Source organism: Anser anser (genome assembly GCF_964211835.1).
Source record: "Anser anser genome assembly, chromosome: 18".
Lineage (NCBI taxonomy): Eukaryota > Metazoa > Chordata > Aves > Anseriformes > Anatidae > Anser > Anser anser.
Genome location: NC_139739.1, coordinates 924,363 through 947,275, shown reverse-complemented (window position 1 = coordinate 947,275; position 22,913 = coordinate 924,363).

Sequence of the window (22,913 nt, the reverse complement as noted above, 5' to 3'; positions counted from 1 at the left end):
CATGTCTGCCTGCGGAGGTGAGGCTGGTGGGGGGGGCGTGCTCCCAAACTGCAAGCTGCAACGCGTTGGAAATGATCATCTGTTGCCTTTGCCACAAAAATCTCTCTCTCTTGAAATGAAGCCCTTTATTCACTTTGAAAATATTGCAGATTTGTATTCCTTCGTTTGCATAGCATTTGAGGTAGTCGGCTCAATACATAATGCGGAATATGTGCGGAATCACTGAAACACGCATAATGCACACCTCGTGCTGCCCAGGGAGGCTGCAGCACCAGTGACAGGGTATTACTGCATCATAAAGCACGAGCTACCGAAGGAGATAAAGAATGTTTTCCCCTTTGGACAAGTAACTAGCAACGCTCTGACATGTCCTCAGGTGAAGGCTGCTTGTCTGAAACTATAAAATGCAAGAGCGAGCGGAGAGAAATCAGCAGCGACAAAGCCGCAGACATCGCCCCTCGCAAGGCACCAGCGCTGAGGGACGGAGGCACGGGCTGCACGCGGCGCCCGGCCCCGCTGCACCACCCCGCGGGCTGCTGCGGGGACGGGGCAGCAGCAAAGCAGCGCTCAGCACCGGCTGGGAGAGGGCCGGCCCCAAAGGCGGTGCGCGCTGGTTTCCGTGCTCTCCACAAACACGGTAGCCGTGTTGGAGCACCTCGCTGACTGAAGCCGCCGAGCGCAGCGCTGGCACCAACAGCGCGCATCCTGCTCGGGGCACGCCAGTTCTCGGAGCAGAATGCCTGCAGTGGGCTGCTGGTGCGAGGGGTGCCCGTGTGCCGCGGTTCAGCTGCCCCAAACCCTCCGTCCCTCCTCACCGCTACCCTGCCTGCACTGCAAGTGGCACAGCTGCCAGGAGTCTTTTCTTGGCATCCTACTTTCCATGCTTTCGTTTCCGCAGTTTGCTCTCGTAAAGGGACTGTGTCATCAGTCGGAGAGCTGCAGGAGAGCACACCCCTTTCCTTCCTCCACGCTCTGCTTTCAGTGCGAGCGAGGGGAAGATCCCTGCCCTGCTGCACCAGGACGGCCACCAGATTGTCCGAGCGCATCTGCATGGGACATTCACCCGTGTTGAGCCTGCCGCACCACAGGTGGTGCTTGTGCTCTTCCTGATGAGACGAGCAAAGGGCTCCTTGTTCCCCCGAGCCACCCGACGGACGCTGCCCCTGCCCCGCGCAATGGCACGGTGCTGCCCAGGGATGCTGAGCCGTAGGTGGGAACAGGGCTGCCAGCGCCGCCGGCTCCGCTCGCCGAGGCTTCTCACGCCAAAACTGCTCCCGGTCTGTGTGCAGGTGGCAGACGGCTTGCGGCTGAGAATGGCCGTGTCAGCCTCCGGTGGAGGCGACGTACGACCACCCAGTCTCATTTGGGCTACTCGGAGACAAATCGATGGGCCGCTGGGTCTCCAGGCTAATAAATAATAACAACAATAAAAATAAAATGCTACTAATGGTAGCGCACTGCATTCGTAGGACACATTCCTCAGACGTAACAGGAGCTTTGCAGCCGAGCTTAATTAAAAGTGACACCAAATAAGCCGTTCCCTCACACTTGACCCAAGGCTGCCGGCTGTTCCCCTGACGGCCGTGGGCCATCGCAGCGGCCACCACCGGGCCACGGGGGTGTGCTGGGGCCGGCACCGCCTCGCTCGGGGAGAGCCGAGAACTTTCCACACACACACACCAGCCAGCACAGCCCTACAGCTGTAATTCATCCTAATTATTTCCTCTGTTAGAGTATGCATTAATGACCCCAGTATTAACGCGGAGCGCTATCATTTGTTCCCATATGTACCAGATTGCTCATTAATACCCTGTAAATTGTAACAAGATGCTTCCTGGCTGCTAAGTATCACTGAGTGTTTCAGGGGGTGGCCCGTGCTCACAGGAGGGCCCGGAAGGTGCCCGCAGCCCTGGCCTTGTGCTGGGAGGACAGGTTTATGGGGCTGAAGAGGTCACTCACACCCAGCCTCTGCCCCTGCTCCTTGGCCTCCTCCCACGGGACCAGGGCTCCTCACAGGCACCTCTTGTGGAGGACAGCTGCTGCCCCCAAACCCGACGCTTTATGCCAGCAGACCCTGGGGAGGAGGAAGGATGTCAGTGCCCCAGTGACAGGCCCTGAGGTCTGCGTTGCCTGCCCAGCGCCGCAGCAGAAAGGGAGCTTTGGCTGGGACCGCAGGTGGCCTGTGGTGGGCTCCTACTCGTCCCCGTGAGCCACCCTCTGCTCCCCGCGGTCACCGGCAGCCCTGCAGCGCGCTTCCAAAAGGCTCCTTGGACAGAAGCGTGCCCTCGCTGGCAGCAGGGCCCTGCCGGTGCCCGGGGGCTCCTTGCTGTCCGTAAGGTTGGGTGCCGCAGCTCAGCCCGCGCGGAGCCACCGCTGCCGCCGGGAACTGCCTGGGAGCAGCAAGCTGCAGGGCTCGCCTCGCAAACTGCGAGACGGCTCGAAACCGGGAACCGCCTCATTGTAATCTCTCCCACTTTGATGACTTCAGATCTATATTAGCACAAGATGTTTTTAATCTCTTATCTGTGGCACTTTGTTTTCCCTTTAATCGCACAAGGTGGGCTCAGCCAGGAGGGTATTATACAGCTCCCTCCCGCTGCTCCTTTGTAGCTCGGTACTCGCACATACTGATGCTCAATTATTTGTTACGCAGTGTCTAATATTTTCTATAGTAAACAGAGTTTTATTATCAGTTAATATATTGATGAAAGAGCATGAGTTAGTCGATTGAATATGTAATAAATACAGACATATACTTGAACTATTGATTACTTCAGTTGCTTACTTGAAGTATTGATATACAGTGTGCAGATTTGCCCTCAGACTGTTGAGTCATGATACACCAGTCACCATTTTTAATAATGAAATGTGACTATTTTTAAACACTTCACGAGAAAAAAATCCATTTGCTAAATGGATTTGTGCGTATCACTGGGACTATTCATGTGGAAGCTGTGGGAGAGGAAGAAGGGGAAAGGTGCCAGCTATCTGCACGCCTGAGGAAATATATGCTCAACTAGTGAAACACAGATTATCGTCTGTATCATGGTTACATCAGAGCTGCTAATGAAAGGCTGTCAGACTTGAAAGTTGCGAAATCAATGTCTCCAAAGTTGGGATACATCGACACGAGGGCTGTCCAAACAGCCTGGCTCTCTGGTGCACGCAGATTGCAACCAGAGCCGGGGTTGGTCCCAAGCAGGAACGTCACTTGTGATTTTCTGAGTGATTCTGAGATTTGGGGAGGGAAAACAAATTTGTTTGTTTGTTTGTTTGTTTGTTTTTCACAGGAGGTTCTCCTGGTTGTTGAATACCCAGACACGACTGTGGCAGCACCCGGGCCATGCATGAAGCAGAGGCATTTGCTGAAAATTCAGCATCACTCACGCTGCAGGTGGGAGCAGTCACCCACATAAGGTGCAAACCGAGCTCATTGCACCCTGAGCCGTCTCCTGCCAGCACAGAGCCAGGGAGAGGCTGCATCTTCTAAAAGGCCTTGTGCAAGTCCTTCTACTCCTACCAGCAAAATTTTGTCTTCCCATTGCACCTGCTGAAAGGGGTGGTTGAACAGTCTGAGACGACTGTGGTAGACATGGAGCTTTGCTGTGATGCCTTGTCCGGCAGCAATTGGTGCTGAGAGCTGATTTCCAAGTTGCAATGCCTTCCTCTGAGATTTCCTATGCATATAAACATAACTCAGGTTGAGAATCCCAATCTAATTACCACATTTCACAGGTTGTGGGGCATTAGCTGAGCTACAGTAACTATCTGTGTATGCATTCTTAGTTTGCAGCAAATGTAAATTTATATTTAAATTGTTTTCTTGACATATAAGATCAGTAACAGTACTTAGCAATTACTTCTGGATAACAGTGTGTACTTGCCAGCTAGCTTAGGTGACCTACAGCAACCTGTTAAGTGCATTTACTTATTTGCAGAAAAGAAAGAGGGAGAGTAATGAACTGAAAAGCCATGAAGAAGAAAACTCGTCGTCTCGTGACTTCGATACTGAATTCAGCCACAACTGTTCCAGGACACGGCGTCGCAGTGAGCTCCCACCTCCCTAAAACGCTCTGCTCATCAGATCCTGTCAGGCTCCACCTCCATCAGTCCCTTGACTTCAGAAAAGTCCCAGGGCACCCAGACAAAAGCTCCCGTGTACGGTGGGAGGCGATGAACACCTTTTTCTTCCCCTGTGCGGTGTCCCGCAGTGGCAGCAGGCGGCGTGGCCACCGCCGGGCAGGGCAGGGCTGCTGGTGCCCCGCGTCACCCCCGGGGCAGGAGGGCCCAGCCCAGGGCTGCTGGGCTGCGATCCTTGGGTTACAGCCCCATCTGAGGCAGCTTTCAGTGGAAAGAGGACCCAGGCTCCTGAAATACAATATCACCCACCGCTTTCGGTGCGCAGCTGCCCTTGTGTCTTTATTAAGAGCCCCTCTCTATTCTACAACTCTAATGTTTCTTTTGCTTCCCCGTTTTAACCCTGAAGCCCTCCCCTCTTAGGCACCGTGCTCAGTTAATGTCTAATCTCCATGAGTCTCAGCCAGGAGGCGGATCAGTTACTGCCACCAATAATGACTCCATTTACAGAGCTCTTTCAGCAGATGCAACGTGATCCTATGCCCCTGACTTTCCCAGTCCATTCACAAACTTCTTTAGACGTCCCCCCATCATTAAACAGTCACTCCTGTCCTCTTCTGCTTTACCTTGACCGAGCACTATGGAAGAGACTGTTACACCGTATGGAATTTCTCCCACACAATGCTCTGCGACCAGACGGCGTTATTGAGCACACCCCTGCTCTGCCAGTTGTAAGGCACGGTTTTGCTAAGAAGTTTGCTGCAATCTGGAGTGCTATGGCAAAACCAAAAATGCAGGACAGGACACGTGCAGCCTAGCCTGACCGGAGCTCACGCACCGAGCCTCCAAACGCAGTCCCTCCAGGCACTCGTGCCGGTGAGGTCTGAGCAGCAAGGCCCAGACCGTGCTCTTCTCCCTGCTCCTCCTCTCCCCGCTCTGCCCTCCCGTGCCGGAGCCCTGATCAGTGCCAGCAGCACCGCCCCGCTCAGTGCTACCCAGGTTTGCCCGGGAGGCAGCTCCTTGGGCGTGCTGCAAGGAGAACCCCGAAGCATCTTCTTGTAACCAGTGGGACCTTATTGTCCAGCACACAGCCACTTCACGTGCCCCTGCCAAGTCTATCAGGCACTGTGGGGAAAAACGAAGTAAAGCAATGCTGCTTCTAATCTGCCTGCTAAAGAAATTGGAGGAAATGAGAGATTTCCAGATAAAGCCACGGCAGGGAATGGCATCAGGCTGCAGCAGGAACCTGGGGTTTAGAAAGTATAATAAAAATCAAGGCAAACCGAGAGATGGCAGGTGTGATTTGCCCATCCCTGCTACAAGAGAAATGGGATGTTGGTGGAGGTAAGGTAATTGCACAAGACACTGTGGATATAGCAGAGGGGAGCAGGGTGGCCTAGAATGCCACCAGCTTCTTGCTCGATTTCCCTCCCAGCTTGAAAACATCCAGGAATGTGCCACAGAGCACCAGACATGTAAGAAGAGACTGTGAAATCACCGTCCTGGTTGCAAAGCAGGATCTGCCAGCTGAACCTGGCCACCCTGCACATCCAAGTCAGTAACGCAGAGAGAAGTAGTGTAGCAAACAGATTTTTTCTGGATTTTAGGCAAGTCTGTGACACAGCAGTCAACACTCACCAGAAAGGTATTGCCCAAATTATCAATTCGTTGGTGATAAATAACTGGAGCGCAGATGGGACCAAAGGATTACGCTCAGCTGCATTGTGCCAGCTTACAGGGAGGCAACCAGCCCAGCAAGGTGACACGCAGATAGGAGGCAGGTGTTGGGGGTGAGCGGCTGTGCAAGGACGCGGCCCCAGGTGAGGGAGGAAACACGTCTGTGGATGTCTGCAGTGGAGGAAGGCGCACAGAGAACGGTCACACACCCCCTGCCCTCCTCTCCCTGCTGCCAGCCAAGCACGGGGTGGGACGGGAGCAAATTCTGGTTTTGTGTGAGCGAGAAGGGAAGCACTCAGTTCCTGGCCTGGATAGCAAGTCCCCAGACTCTGCTAAACCCCCAGCAGCGGGTGACTGAGCTGGCCAAAAGGTACCAGAGGATGCTGAGATGGAGCCAAGGGAGGGAGAAGCAGGACCCTTGCTGTTGTGTTTTCACTGTTTCTGGTTTTAATTTAGCTTTTTGAAGAAAGTGCGGCTTGGGTTTGATAGAAAAGAAATCTTTTCAGAAGTTTTGTCGAATCTTTATCTACTTTTCAAAGAAAATATTCGGGTTTTCATTGAAAATGCCAGTAACTCAGTACAGCAAGGTTTTTGCAAATACCTAACTTCAGTCGATGCTTTGTTTACTTTTTGACAGATTTCATTTAACTCAAAATGTTCATTGGAAAAAAAAGAAAAAAAACACACAGCAAATAATCCCTTTCTGACCAGACCCGGCAAGGAATGGAAACCACCGCAACGCACAGCGACCCTGCTGTCCGCACCCTGTTGCTCGTGGAGCTGCAGGAGAGGAAAGCAGCAGAGGGGTCCCGGAGGCGCTGCAGCAGCTTCACCTGCTGAAGCCCGACCTGGGCTGGCTCCCGCATCCCCCACGCACTGCTGGCACCTGCCCCAGGCACACTGTGCCCCACGCCGTGCTCTCACGCTGCTGCCGCCTAACCTGCAGAGCTAGTTACGAAATTATCTCCATGTTTGGGGGCAAAAATAAATATTTAATTGTGGTAATGGCCATAATTTGCATTCAAATGTTTTCCAGAGTACGAATTCCTCACTAAATGACACCAAAGGCTTCTGAGAATGATGAACTTATTTGAGAACATTGCTTTCTATTCCGCTGAACGTCATCATCAGAAAAATGGCTAAATTTAGCAAATAAAAAAAAGCAAACAAAAAAGAAAAAATCTATTTTCTCAGCTGTAATAAATATAGTGGGTAGTAAAAAGGAGCATACTTCAGTTGTAAGTGGGGTATTGTTATTTGATATGTGGGAGAAAAAACAGAAAGCTAATAAGACATTTTTATACATAAAGAAAAAAGAATCACGTAATCCTAGTGCATTATACACGTTATACTTATTCATGGTCTATCCACAGGCAGATATTTATTATTATACACAGCTATCTGTTATGCAAGGAGATGCAGATCTGAGCTTTCGCACGGAGAATCTTTGGGCATGTCCTCTGCTCAGAGAGGATCCCGGTGTTATTTATCCCCTGTATAAATACGGTTCTTCCTCTGGCCGAGCTGTTTGCAGTCGCCGTCACCGACGTGACCCCAACAGTCCCCGGGTACAGCCCGGTGCTCCCCGCTCAGCCCCGGGCACAGCGGCGGCAGCGGCTGGGCTCTGCCCCGCGGCACAGCTTCTCCTCTCGGCCCTGACTCCGGCCCTGGGTCTGTGCCCTCTGCTCTGCAGCCTGGGGAAGCGCCCGGGAATGAGCCTCCAACCGGGGCAGCACCACGCACACCTCGCGGGCTGCACAAGCTGCCCCTGCAGGGTGCTGTGCCATCCTGCCCCGAGCAGCCTCGCTGCTCGCTGCGCTTCTCCCGGCGGGGACCTGGCCGCTCGCGGCTCTGTGCCGGCTGTCCCCAGGCACAGAGCACCCTGAACTTCTGTATCCCCTTTTCCTTTCACAGGCGGTAGCTTATCTATCTCAGCGCTATTCAAAGCAACAAAGAGAGCACATCCTTTTAGTTTTGCCAGCTTTCTGATTATTTTTTTTTTCAACATCCTTTCAGTCCTGAGCACTGGCTGCTGTATGTCTGCCCAGTTTGTTCTTATGTGGAGATAATCCCATGACTTGATTTTCAAGTACATTTAATGTCTAGACAGGGCATTGTGATCCTTTGTCCTTCCCGCGTGGTTCCCTTATTGATTTCAGCAGCCCTTCAGGCACAGGCACTTCCTAAATTCAAAACCGGTCAGCATGGCAGGCCTCCCCACGCCACATGCATCCCAGCTTCCATCGGTGCCTCGGTGCTATCAGTTTGCTGCACTTTCTGCTTATACTTCTCATCAATAGCCAGGAATAAAATAAAATAAAATAAAAATAATAAAATAAAATAAAATAAAATAAAATAAAATAAAATAAAATAAAATAAAATAAAATAAAATAAAATAAAATAAAATAAAATAATAAAATAGTCAGTGTGGGATATGGCAATTACAATGGGGGAGGAAAACGGAAGGTGAGACAGTGACCTGTACCCAGACACTGGCTCCATGGACCTGCCCTCGAGTTGCCCCCTATGCTCAGGCTCTGGGCCAGCCTGGGGGGATGTGGCGCAGCCCCTCGAGGACACCCCCATCTCCAGGGTCCCCAGCAACACGCTGCCACGGTCCTCAACCCACATTCAGAGCATCCCAGCCCCAGAGTGTGGCTTATGGCGGCGGCTCGGACAGGCTGGAGCGCATCCGACTTGTGCCAAACCCACAGCGGGTCCTGGGAGTCCCGGCCCCAGGAGGGTCCCGGCCCCGGGGGGAGCCGCGAGGGGCAGCAGCCCAGGGCACCCCCAGGACACCGGGCACGCACTCCTTCCCTCTGCATCCATACATCAGGACAACCCAATTAAGTCATTTACAGTGAGGACCTGGAGATGGCAGCAACATATAATCACAAACATAAGCAGTTTTTACATGGTAATTATATATTCTATTTTTTTTATCAGTGCAACACAGACAGAAGATTATTTTATGCTTGATATCATTCTAATTTTTGATCCATTTTTCCCCCAACTTAAAAAGGATTAAGATTGGGCTTCTGGTAATAATTTTGGATATGCCGACTTCATAAGTACTACACAGCTTTGTATTAAACTGATTATTAGCTACTTTTGCTTATTGTTAACACCGCTTCTCTTTGGGCTAACATCTGAAGCGTATGAAACCAGATGGTTTGAATGGTCAAGCTGAAAGGCCGGAATATTTTTTAAGTCTGTTTTAAAATAAAACATACTCTTCCTTTAAACTCCATCTGATAAAACAGACTCAAGTAGATAGGCAATGAGAGAGGAAACACCGTGCCTGGCTTTGATCATTTTCAAAAGGAATTGGCACATGTGATTTTCCAGAAGATGAAGGCACCAGGTGAAACTATTTCATATCCCAAGACCTTTTCTCTGCTGAAACCAACATCTGCTTCTCGTTTTCCCTCGGTTTGAAGAGCAGTCTGCCTGACCCCCCCAGTTTACATCAATAATTGGTTTGTACCGACGGCTGGGCGAGAGGCAGCGGCTGCCACGCGCGGCCAGCACCGCCCTGATGAGTCCCGGCAGCGCGTCCTCGACTGGGGGACAGCCCCGTGGCAGGACGGGCTGCCAGGGCGGGGGGCTCCCTGCACCCTGCCTCCAAAAAGAGGAGCCTGTGCCCCCCGGGGAGCCGGGCGGGGGGAGCACGGGGCAGGAGGCAGGAGACGGAGAGGAGGGGGCGGCTGCCCAGAGGCTGCGGGGACGCTCGGCGGGGCAGCAGTAATGAATGGCGCTTCAAAGCCTTCTCTCGCTGTTTTTTCCTTCCTTCCCAACATTCGTCCCCGCTCACGTCGAATGATTCACTCGCTTTCCACCACACAACACAGTGTCCATAGAAACGGGTGGGAGCGCTGGGAAATGGGAAACGGTTCCTGGGGGCGCAGCGGCAGCCCCGCCGCTCGTCCCCCTCAGACCCGACTCACCGAGGGCGTCCGGCGGCGCTCAGCCTCGGTCCTGCCTCCCGGCCTCTGCCGCAGGGCCGTGTTCAACAGCCGGGGCCCCGGTGCATGCAGGAGGCTCCTCAGCCAAAGCAAATGGCTAAAGCCACCCCTTCTGGCCCCAGACGGCCGCGTGGCGGCACCGCACCGGCCACCAACGGGCAGCACCGCCACACATCCGCGTAAAATCAGACTATCATCAAAGACAACATTAATTATAACTAGTTCCCTAATAGCTGAAAATAACTAATGTAATTCTCTCTGTTTGGTGCCAGTGGGGAACAAGTGCAGGGTAAATGAGCTCATGGTTAGGAATCAAAGATTAACAGACTATCTAGGAGTAATTTCTTCTCCACATGAATTAGCAAATAGTAGGTAATTATTGTGGACAGAGCTAGGCAGGTTCATTTTACTAGGTCAGTTAAGAATAGCCTAGAATAATTAAATTGTCTCTAGAGCCGGTAACGATGCTGGAGTTGGAGCTGAAAAGGCCATTTTTCCCTCGCCGTTCATCTTTTCGGTAACTCATGTTTGCCCTTAGCGCTCCCCGTTGGGCAAGCCTGCGCTCACAGGCGCCTTTGGCTGCTTGGCCGGTGGGCCGAGCTGCACCACGGGGGGGCCGGGACACCCGGCTGCGTCCCCACGCCAGCACCCACACCCAGCTGCGGGGTCCATGGGGACGGGGAGGTGGTGGCACCGCTCTGATCCCACGGCAAGCGGGCCCCCAGGATGCACAACGTGGCTCTGAGCCCTTGCAGGTGGCACCGGCTCTGCCCGCGCAGCGCCTTCTTTTCTTCTTGCAGATGGGGAGTGAAACAATTTGTTTGAAAAGAGCCCATTCACACACATGGGTCACTCACTCAGGTGCCGGTGCCTGCCTGAAATAAATAATCACAGCATCGCTCGGGAGCTGGTGCTTCAGGTGGGATGGTGAGAGCCTGGGGGACTCCTCTGTGTATTACTTACCCCAGACGTTACCTGGCAGTGGGATGCAACTTTACCTCTCCTAATGCTCAATGCCTACTGGAAAAAGGATGCAGCATCATTAAAAATAGAAGCATGAAAGATTATTTACATTTCAAGAATAGCTAAGCTCTTTAAAGAAACTTCCATCATCCTTTAAAGGCTCTTAGTCAAACGTTGTTCATTATTAATGCCTGTTGGCTTTATTTAGCCTATGACTACAATTATATATTTATGAGGTAATCAGCAATTGGAAATTTCCCTGTAATGGTAACTGGAGCTTGGCATCCAAATAAAATGAACACCATTAAGAAAGTATTGCGGTCATTGGGGTGGATCAAGTGTGCTAATAGCCCAACTAACAGCAATTAAGTCAATTAACCATTCAGACATATGCTGCTCAATTTCCCTGCTTAAACAGCCCGGTGCATCTGCGAAATTTGTGGAACTTATTTATGGTGTAAGCGGCTGCTAGTCATTATTAACCAGGGGAAACAGTGAAAATAAGGGAGGCTTGTAAAAAATTAACTACTGCAGCAAAAAGATCTGCTAATTGTCAGATCCCTTCCCCATGGGGAAGGTTTCATTTTCCAGAGTATTTGTATTTGTCTTTTGAACGTTGCTACGAGCGTTTTATGGAATTGCATGTAGAGGTGGATGAGACGGGTGCGAGCTGCAATACCAATCTTCGGGCGTGCAGTGTGCTCAGCCCGAGCCACGTGCACAGGGGGATGTCTCGCTCAGGAGCAGCACAGGGCGCTTTGTCCATGGGGGCTGAGCCTTGGGAGCCGAGCTGTGCGGCTTGGACGTGCAGGGGAAGAGATGGAGCGGGGACGAGGAGGGGGAGACGGCTGCGCCACGCGCTCACGGCCCTGTGGGGACATCCTGGGACCGAGCACTTGGTGCTCAGCAAAGGGTCCCCCCGCTCCCCGTCCTCCTGCAGGAGCGAGCGGTGCACCCTGCAGCACCGCTGCGGGATGGGGCTGCCGGCCAGGAAGCATCGCAACAGAGAGCCCAGAGCGGGCAGCGGGAGCTGGGCCACCCCGGCCCTTCCCTCCCAAACGGCAGCACCGAGCTCGGGGAGGCTTGTTGGAACAAAGCGCCTCTCCTCTCCCTTTTACGGTTTTGGTTTCTCACCATCTGTCCAAGTGAGGATGTTCCAAAGTTTTGTTAAGTGCCTGTTTTAATGAATCCCATTAAAGTTAACCTAGCCATATAATATACAGGAGAAATCTACCATAAATATAGGTAAATAGAGATTGTAAAGATAAATAACAATACCGGTGTGTGAGAAGTGATAATGTACTCTATTTACTGCAGGCCCATAAAAGGCCAGTAAAAGATACTGCACCTTTAATGACTTACTTTCTCCATGGCAGCCAGCACTCACAGTTAGCAAGCTAAGGATGCAGTGACACAAAAAGCTTACAGATAATTAAATATTGATTTTTGTTTTCTAATCCTATATAAAAATTGTCCTGGGTCTCCCAATGGTAGTTTCATCTCACTAGGACACAGGGAGGGCTATTAACCCTATTTGGTTTCAAGCTGTTGCAGAACAAATAAACAGGGAGCCTGGAAAACTGAGGCAGCGGCTCCGGCGGGCGCGAGGCAGCTGCCAGCCCCCGCCTGCCCCATCCGCTGCTGCTGCCAAGAGCATCGTGCCCGGGAAGGAGGCCAGCGGCAGGCCTGTGATTAGAGCCACAGCTCTTTTGTACGGGTTTCATCGTTTTCGCCTGTGCGTGTGGTTCTCATGGTGCAGGGAGCCTTGCAGCCTCTGTGCAGACACGAGAGCCCCGTGCTTTAGGCATGTGCGCTAAAAGCAGCAGGGGCAGCGCAGGGTGCCCCGGCGCCTCTTCCTCCGGCTCCTGCAGCCCTCCTGTAACGGAGCTGCAGCAGGCACAGCCCTGCCTGAGCGCAGCTGCACCACTTGTTTCACCGCAGCACATCTCTGCCCCTGCGGAGGCAGCCGCAGAGCGGTGCCGCGCGCTGCGTGTCGGCAGCGGCGTGAGCAGCGCAGCCGAGGCCTCCTCGCCGGGCGGCCTCTGCCCGAAGGCTCTGCGAAAGCCGCCCCACGCAGCGGGGCTCGGGCAGGGCTGCGGGGACGCTGCCGAGCACGACCATGATGGACGAGCCGCCTCCGGGGAACCCCTAGGGGAGGCAGGCCCTCAGGGCCGCGGGAGCAGGGGAGTTTCAGTTGCTCGGTAATTTTTCAACAAGCCCTCTGTTGGCTAGAAAATATGAGATTGCGGCGCTAACGCGATGTGTTGATCTAGATGAAGTGTCATCAGAGGGATGTCTGTGGTGTGGAATTTCTGCTGAGGGTAAAGGGGAGCATGAGAAACCTCCCTGCAGCACATGGCCAGAGAGGTCTCGGAGTGCCGGCTCTGCGTGCCTGCCCTCTCCTGCGAGCCTATTTGCTCTTTAGAGACGCTGCTCTTCTCACTGTAGCCCCCACATCTACCATGTCCCAAACTCATTTAGACTGTCCCAGAAGATTTCTCCTGGAAAATGATATTTCGATTCTCATGCAGAACGCGTGCAAAACCTCAATGTTTTTCACGACGCTGACGTCTCCCCAGGTCTGGGTAGGAGCGTGGCAGGCAGGCGCTCTGCGAGGAGGGTGCTGCTGGGGAGGAGCTGGCAGGAGCCGCCCGCAGCACCGGCTGAGGGCTGGGGCTGCCTGCAGCCACCAGCGCAGGGGGAGCACGGTTCTGAGCTCGTGGCTGCAGCTGGGGCAAGGCTGGAGCTGCCTGGACCCATGGCAGACCTACGGTGCTGGCACCGCCGGGGTGCCGGGCGATGGCTCGCACGTGGCGGGGAGCGACGCAGCGACCCAGCGTGCGTGCTGGAGCGTGCGGGCACATTGCTCTGCAAGGAGAAGAAAGGTATTAAAATAATAACCTCTAAGTCTGCCACGCATGATGTTTTCTATTGCTATTGGGAAAGCAATTGCCTCCAGCAAAGATCTATTTCCTAAGTTGCTCATTTACAAACATGCGGTAAGTACTGTGTACACAGTATGAAATGGAATAAACCCCAACATTATACAATAGAGCCACTCATTCACAAAATGAAGCAAGGGGCCTCCTTTTCCAGTTATCTTTTCAAAAACACCATGCAGCATAACTCACACTGTTTACAGACTTCAGGATGTGAGTAAAGCACATTGCTTTACATAATTCCTGTCCTTTGGTAAATCGTGCCTTTTCTGAAAGAAGAGAACATCCATTCCCATCACTTCCCCAGTGCTGTATATAAATGAGGCCGTCGCTTTAACATGCCAGATGAGCCTGATTGTAGGGAAAACAGCAAAACATCTTCCTGAAAAACTGCATGCACCATTTGCTTAGAAATCTTAAATTTTGTCTTGCAGAAGCCTGTAGACTCAATGCTTCCCACGCCAAGCGTAAGCAGTTTCCTGCGTACACCAAACCCCTGCACAACCATGCTGGAAGTTCAAGGAAAATAACGAAAGAAGCACATCCCAACTTTGTGCTGGCCACAAGCATTAATGCCATATTAATAAATGCCATAAGCATTCCGAGCAGGTGAACTGAGGTCTGCAGTGAGCATGCTTGTGCACCCAGGGGGCTCACGCCTCTGCGCCTCCTCCCCCCCCCAGCCCCCAGCCGTGCTCCCCTCGCCTCCTCCCCAGCTCAGGCCTCTGGCTCACCGCCTTTAGAGCTGCGGCAGAGCTCGCTTGTCCAGGCACCCCTCGGAAGGACAGAGACAGAGCAGCAGCCCCCGCGCGATGCATCTGAACCTGAGCAAATAACCACAAGATCTTTTGTGGTTGTCTGACTCCTTCCCTGCTCTTCCTCTGGGGGTTCATGACCTCATTTGCATGCTTTGCAGGCTAACCGCTAATCTGTGCTCTCCTTGGTGTGCTCCTTCAGGAGGCTGCTCAGGAGCCCACGGCTGTGTTTGGAAAACAGCTCGCGCTGAGCCTGCTGCATTCCTTCGTGGGGACGGGCTGCTGCCCAGGCTCGCTTGTGCCTCCTGCCCAGACCACAGCCCCTGCCCTGCCCGGCCACCTGCACACTGTGCTCCCCACCCCTGCTCCTGCCGCCTGAATCCAGCCCCTTCACAGCCCCTGGGAGCACAGCCTGCCTCAGGACCCAGCCAGCGTCCGGAGACTCTGCCCAGGACCTTCTGCTGCAGCCCTGAGACCAGGCCTGACGTCCGCTCCATCCGCCTGCAGCTTTTAAGAGCCGAACACTTAGAGTCTCTCTAAGGATTGAAAGGATGTGGCGAATCCTGTTCCTACAGACACGTCTTTTTCTCTGCACTCGAGGAGCAGAAGTCGGCAGGTGAGGAGAAGCGCAGGGACCGGCAGCCCTGCAGGCAGCCCCCAGGCGGTGATCGGGCACCTTCTGCACAGAGGAGAGCTCTGACCCTGCCGCAGCCCTGCCCAGCGCCTCGGCACCAGCCCCGCTGCCCACCAGGCAGAGGGGGTGTGGGAGAGAAGCCCCACGTGCCGCCAGCACAGGACACATGCTGCCAGGCCAGGGCTCACCCGTGGGCACCAAACTCCCAGCCAGGAGGAGCTGGTGGCACCAGGGCGAGGGCAACGCCTGGGCACGCTGCGGGTGCTGCCCCCGGCTGGTTTGCTCCTGGGGAGCACGGAGCCACATCCTGGCAGGGGGCAGTTGGTGCTGTGCCGCCTAGCCGTGGTGGCCTGGGATGGCACAGCCAGTCGTGGCTGTGACACGACCACCAACCCTCCCGCTGCCCAGCCAGGGCACCTGTACCCCTCCGCCTCCCCAGGGCAGCCGAAGCTCCATCCCGTCCCCGTGCCAGGCCGCTGCCGACACGGTCCCTGCTTCGAGAGTGGGTTGTGGGCAACCTGGCAGCCTGGGTGCGGGGAGCACCTTCAGACGCAGCCACCCGGCAGCCGCTGATTGAGACTCAAAAGAAATTGTTGGAGGGCAGCAGGATGTCAGGCCAAAGCAGGAACAGCAGCAGGTTTGAGACTACAGACGCGTTAGTCAGAGCTGATGAATGCTGGCTTGTCAAGTCTTCCCATTTCAGTCCCTGGATTGCCTTTAAAGTTTGCCAAGTCACTTTTCAGCATTTGTGTGGGCAGAAGGAGACATGCAATTAAGCTGCAATTGCTGCACCAAAGCCGAATACTTTCAAGTTTGTTATTTCCTCAAAAATGACAAAATGCTGGTAGCAAGACAAGTAACAGGATGGGCGCTGCTGTTGCAAAACTACTCAGAGCAGGGACGTGTTTGTCCAAAAACTGATCCGGCTTTTGCTGAAGAATGAAGACATGTACATCAAAAGCTGCATTAGCATTGGAGAAGCAGACTGGGGAACTGAGAGCCATAATCAAAAAGCACTTCAGAGTGCAGGTGAATCACAGGCAGTTAGCGTGTCTGGCTGCAGCAGGCATCCCAGCGCTCAGAGACGCCTGGCTCGTGCACGCTGAAGGTGCGCGGCTCGGGGCTGGGTTTGGCAGCCCTGGGCCCATGTTCCCGAGGCAGCAGCACTCACAGCCCCTGCCTGAGCCCTGCCCCGGCTGCAGACGCGGTGCTGCCCACGGTGAGCACTACGGGCAGGGAGGGCAGGGGGTCCCCGTCCCCCTGCGCCCACACTGCACCGCTCGCCCTCCTGCCCCTGGGCAGCCCTCCTGTGCACGCTGCCGCATCTTTCCTCTTTTGTCTCTTCTCCCTCTGTTGTCCCGTTAATTGCTGTTGTTACCATGAAAAAGACAAAGATGAGGCTGCGTGCAGCGCGGGGCAGACGGGATGACAGGTAAAAGCAAGCTTTCATGCGCATCTCCCACTAAAGGACAGCAGAGCTACAGCTCTGAACACGGGCTGTGTCTCAGCACAGCTGTGATCAGAGCTTTCCTGGGAGCCTTTGGCAGCCTTCTGAGCAGCCAAAAAGCTGTTATTTCCCAAATATCACAGGGGTAGTTTTGTGGATACAAACCTGTACCAGGTTCCCTTTCAGTGGCCGCACAAGTACCAGCATGGTGCCGTGTACTGAGAAAAGTCCTTCTGGGCCACAAACCAGCCCGGCTGCGGAACCGATCGATTCGGAGCCAGTTGGCTGCTGAACTAAATTCATTTCATCCTAAAGTGCCTCGCTGAAATGCAGCAAACACCTCAGCAAGAGATCCGGGGCTGGGAAACGGTTCCATGAGGAGTCCACGCTGGAATCGGCGCTGGCATGTCGTGATAAATGCCCGCGAGTAACCAGGCAACAGGGAGCGGGAGTCCCCCTTGTGCAGCGGAGCTTTGGGTAACATACTGCTTCTTAATCAACACTTAAACAAGAAATGCTCTTTTCTGTCTAATGCCTGGGATGATTTCATAGCAGCTCTTCGTGCCATACAGTTTTAGAGCAGAGACAAACTTTTCAGAAGGGAACATTTACCCAAAACATGTGATTTAATTGAACAGTCATTTTCTGCCTTTCTGCTGACTGCAGAGCGCTGTCTGTGAATCCGAGCTGCTCGCATGCCAGCTCAGCTTCTCTTCTGCTGCGAAGAGGCAACAGCAACTACAAAATAATCAATTAACTTGCATAAATAACCCAGTGGTGGGATGGGAGAAGAGAAACTTGGGTTTTGGTTGGATATGCTGCGTACGGGCTTTGCGGGAGCTCGGCACAACGCTGGCCGTGCCGCCGGGAGGGGCCGGCCACCATCGGGGGGGACACGGCAGCGTCCCCACGCGCCCCCTCTCAGCGCCTCAGCAAAACCATCCCCGGTCACAACTTTTAAAACAGGCTACGGGGCATGATTATAGTTTTAAATATTAATGGCATACTAAATGCAAATTACAGAGATGCTGTGCAAATAAATGGAGCCCGATTTATTTTGTTCTGAGCTGTGGTTAACTAGGCCAGAACAATTGCAACCATACTGTTTATTTATGCCTGCTTTAAGACCGTTCTAATCCAGAATGGAGAAGTTAAAAACCACAGATTTACATTGGCTTTATTATGTAAAATGAAACAAAGCCTGAAAAAAACACTGCCCTCGTGAACATTTAATAAAAAGGAAAATATACGTGGACACAACTGAATTTGTGCCATATTCTGAAGGCCACATTCCCGGCCCATCTTTCTGCAGCGGCTGCTTTTCCCAAAGCTGATTATTTCCCCCACGCTGCTGAGCCTGCTGTGGCTGTTGGATGTGCTGGCACCTCGAGGGCTGCTCAGCACCACGGGCCAGCTGCGCTGCTGGCAGCCCCGGGCCTCCAACACAGACCACCGGCCGTACCGCCAGCCCCAGCAGTCCCCTCCCAGCGCAGTTTGCTGTTGCCACTCTAAAACCCGAAGTCATTTCTTTGGAAACTGTTGTTTTATCGCCACAAACTTTCCATGGCAACATGTGATTTTGATAAAGTTTAATTTCAAAGGAAATTGAAACAAAGTATTTCAATAATGCAAGTGTTCTTTTTAACATTTTCCAAATGTCACATTTTGATATTTTGCTTTGAAACGTCTTTTCTTTAGAAATTTATACTATTTAAGAAAATTAGGAGGAGATTAGATTTCTTCCCAAATCATATGACTGAGCGCGATTTCTGCGGGAATCTCTCCCACGTGTGCGTGGGCGGCCGGCCCGCTGGGCACCCTGAGCACGGCCCCCAGCCCCAGCCCCAGCCCCGCGCCCCTCTCCCCGTGCCCCTGGTGCGAGGCTGCCCCACGGGGCTCCTCCTGGCCCGGGGGGCTCGGCCCAGCAGCAGCAGCGCCACGGTCCCACTCCTGGGAAGAGCGGCTCTGTACGAGGCGCAGGGCAAGTTGCCTGAGCCGAAATCCCCTCTGACCTTGGAACACGACGGACAGAAAAACGACAACAACAACAAACAACAAAAGCTTTCCAACTGATGCAAATCAGACGGGAAGTGTCTTGAGGAAAATTTAGAAATGTAAGGTTTGCCACTGGTTCGGGGGATTCGAAAATTCTAAAACTAACAGAGAATGAAAATGCTGCCTTTAATTTAGCAAAATGTGAGAGAAGGAAGGAGAAAGGGAAAGCTTCTTAGCAGGACAGAGGCTGTTTCAGGGAACCCAGTCCTAACAACAGAAAGAGCCCAAGGTTTGCACAGGCAGTTCTTTTAGGTCCAAGACCTCCTGCAGGCGAGTCTTTGCCTGCCTCAGACAGGGGGTCTGGAGGCCAGTGCAGCACACGTTTCCTCCTGCCCGCTTGCCCAAGTGGCGGTACCAAACTGCAGGACACGACATCAGACAACGAGGAAGGGAGGTAAGGGCTTCACTTTTCAGTTTCTGCTGAGTGTGGAAGGGGAATTTTTCTGGTCTCCAAGGATTTTACTCACAGGGCTGTGTAAGATGACAAAGGTGGTATAGATTATTGGAGCCTTCCTCTGTAACGGGCGGCAGAAAGGAGCGGCGGCCATTCATTCTTGGGGGAGGGGGTCACAGCAATTCTTTGCAGCCTATTTTAAATTACGGCTTCCAGCAGAGTTGGAGAAGACAATGACAGGAGGAAAAAAAATGCCGAAAAAAAAATCACAGACAGCAATAAATTCTCCTACAATGGTCTGAAGAACAAAATGCTTCCTAAGCAAGTTCAGCTAAAAGTATGTGTGCAAAAACCATATGGGCAGTGGGAGTGCGTGGGCGCGCTCATCAGAGGTGCCGGGTGCCCGCTGCTGCCTGGGCACGGACACTCGGCACCTCCGAGCACCCGAGTGGGAGGGGGGGGGTGCAGGGAGACCCGGGGGGGTGGGCGGGGTGGGGGCGTGCAGGTGCCTGCACGGTGCCCGTGTGTGTGTGTGCGCGTTCACGTGCACGTGCGTGCTCCGCTCCGGGCGGCAGGAGAGCGGGCGGGCGCGGGAGTGTGTAGGTGTGCTGGGGGAGGAGAGTTTCTTTATTCAGAAGCCCACTAATTCATCAAGAAAACGTTTCCTAGTCGCGGCGCTCATTGGCTGCCACAGAAGTACATATTTATTTCTGTAGATCGTGAAATCATGGTGTGGGAGGGGACGTTCCCTAGGCAGTAAGCATGTTCATCCTCTGGTTTTATTCGGGGCCCAGCTTCACTCTTCAGATGCATGCCTTCAGGATGCTGAAATAACGGCGCCGCTAACCGCACTGTTGTAGGGTCACCCCACCTCGCCGTTAAAGCCCCTGCGTGTGCCGTGTATGTGCACAACGGCCCCGAGGACGGCAGGCAGGGCAGCACGGCGCATGCCCTGGCTCTCGTTGCCAGCTGGGCGCTGCAGAGCAGGGGGCTCCGCGCACCACATCCGCGGGCAGCTCCCCCAGCACTGGCCCAAACCCAGGCATCGGTGCTGGGGACAGCCCCTGACAGCGCAGGCTTTGGCCCCGAGGGGACCCCTGGGCACAGGAGGGCCGGTGAAACCAAACCACGCGTCCGGCGGGGTTCGTGCCACCCATAAGCACTTGGCACACAAAAACGCCCTGTGCAAAGCCTTTCACTGCATCTGCAGAAGGATTTCAAAGAAGTTTTCCCACAGGACTCGCCAAGCTCTGTTCGTTTCCAGCCTAAGGCCCCGCTTTCTCAGCGAGGGGACAGAACCAGGGGCTGAAGGCGGCGGAGGCGGCGCGGTGCCGGACCCGGGGGCAGCGCGGGGGGCGCGCACCCACGCGGGCACGCGGCGGCTCCGTGTGCCTGCCGCCGATAAGAGCGGGGCCAGGCGCCCTGCGCCGCGCGTGACGGGAATAGCGAGAGCACTGCTGGTCTCGAGGGCGGCAGAAGGAAACGGCTGCACGCTGGAGATGAAGTCAGCCTCAGAGCAGGGACAGATAAGGGACGGCAACGGGCAGCCACAGGATATTTTTAATACACGTTTAAAGAGAAGGTTGCGCCCAGTTTTGATGGTTAGGATAGCAAACCTTCGCTCCTTCTGATATTTTAAAAGGCTACAGGAAGGATTAAAATGTAATTCCAAATTCAGATTCATGTTTCTTCTTCAGCTCTTTCAAATACCCAAAGGAATTGTTAATATTTCAGAGGAAAATTTCTTCTCTCCAGCATCTTTGGCATCGCCTTTGCTTGGTAGCCTGTATTCAACACTGGGAATGCGAGAATAAAACACAACAGGTATGTTTTGCCTGTTTAAAATCCACACTCTTCTTCACAGCAACAGACAGATGAAGAAGGAGACCTGTGGCTTAAACCATGGGGTGAACGCAGGGATGTGAACAGCTGGTGACGAATTTCATCCCTGCTTCCCTGACCAGAACCTCGCACCAACAAAAGGCTGTTCCTATGGATGCTCCATAGGATGTTCCTATGCTTCGTCCTCCTGTGCTCCCACCCAGCCAAATACAAGCTGAGCTTCAGTCGCTGGAGACGCACATGGAGTGCAAAGCACTATCGTCACTAGACATTTATTTCTGCAGAAACCGAGCTATTGTTTTAAATTTAATTTGCCTCCGGTACCCAAAGTTCCCATTCCAGCCCCAGAACAGCCACGCGGCACCTGCCTGCTGCTGCCCTGCTGGTGGACACAGCATTGGCCCAGCCTCTCCCCTCAGCATAAATCCAAACTCAATGGGATTACTTCAGATTTATGCCAGCATAACTGAATTTAGCAAGTTAATAAATGTCTCCTCCATTAATAAGCAGAGAGCTGCTTAAGATCACGGACTTCATGACTACAACAAGGTCATGCCCGCCACTTCTGTCCTCATAACTTTTCCAGTGTTAGTATCTTCTGCATTTTGTTTCCCCCAGTGTGGACCCAAAGCCAGGGAGAAGGGAAGGGGCACCTACACAGGGCAGAGCTCCCTGGGATAAAGGCAGGATGAGGCCATCCCGCCCCGTGCTGCTCGTGCCGCGCTTCCCCCAGTGACGTTCTCTCCCCCTCCTCTCACGGCTCCTGCTCTGGCAGCTATGTCACTCTCATCCTGAACCATCTGGCTCCTGCAAACAAATATAAGTCCTCCTACACAGACCCTCTGCTGAGGGACTGATCCTTCCCCAGTTGACACCAGCTTCCTTCCACTGACGTTGGCGGAGCCGCTCCTGCCCCAAGCATTCATCCCGTGTCCCCCGAGCACCCCCGGCAGCGGTGGGTGCGGGCAGGGCTGGGTCCATCCCCGTCACCCAAGCAGCCCCTTCCGAGGGTGCAGGTGGGTGGCAAAGGCTGCAGGGCCCCGCATGCTCTGCTCCTAACTGGGGGTGTCCGGACCGGCTGGAACTTCTTTGCAAATTTCCACTTTTAGGGTAAGAGAGATGTTCCCGTACCACGATCCCCAGCCCCAGGTGCCAGCTGGAGCAGTGACGCTGGGCGTGCTTGCAGCTGCCCCAAAAGGATGGCTTGGTGTTGGGGCTCACCAGGGGATCCCCCCGGGACTCCTGCCCGGCACCGCGGCGGCTGCAGCACCGGGGAGCTCACCAGCGAGCACCCGACCCCCCCGTCACTGCACTGAAACACCAGCGCCCCAAGTTGCCTTGTGCTCAGGATCCGAACAACTCCTCCAAGCAACTGCCTGGAGAAAAAAGGATGTGCGGTTTGGGTCAATAAAAACAGTCAACTGAATAACGGCAAAAAAATATTTCATCCTGACTTTGGTTTTAAAAACTATTAGAAAACAAAATGAATTTGAAAATGAATATCCAGCAGTCCATTCCAATAAGGCCAACAGATAATGCTTTAACCTTATTAAAACGCGGAGGGTTTATTTCAAAGCAAAAACTTATTAACATAGAAATGTTCCTGCAAAAATAGTATCAATTTGATAAATTTCTGACAGGTAAAAATTGAATTGCAAAACTGTCAACCAGCTGTGTTTAGATCAGCCACCTTAACTAGAATTTGAAGGAATACAAAATAATGGGATTTTGCTTACACTCAAATTGTCTCTTATGTTTAGAGCTGTGTGAATAATATATTCTCCAATTGACAAAACACATAAAAAAATAAAAAAATACAAATAATTTTTGACCATTGGAGAATTGTAAAGTTCCAAAAAACTAATTTCAAGATGAATAGAGCAACTGTTGTTGCAAAAGTTACTATTTCACTGTGAGTGCTACTTTCAGATTTTGTTTTGACCTTAGTCGAATGGATTTTGAAATAATTCAAATTAATTTCTCTTCTCTGAAAATTTAAATATTCCATTTAAAGTGGCAGGTTGAGATTTTTTTTTTTCCACTCTTTTTGCCTTTTCCCTCTGCAAGCAAGCTGGTTGTACAAAATTGTGACATGCCTCCCTGTGACGGGGGAGCCCAAATTTCGCTTTGGCAGCAAGGTGGGACGCAACACCACCACCCGCAGC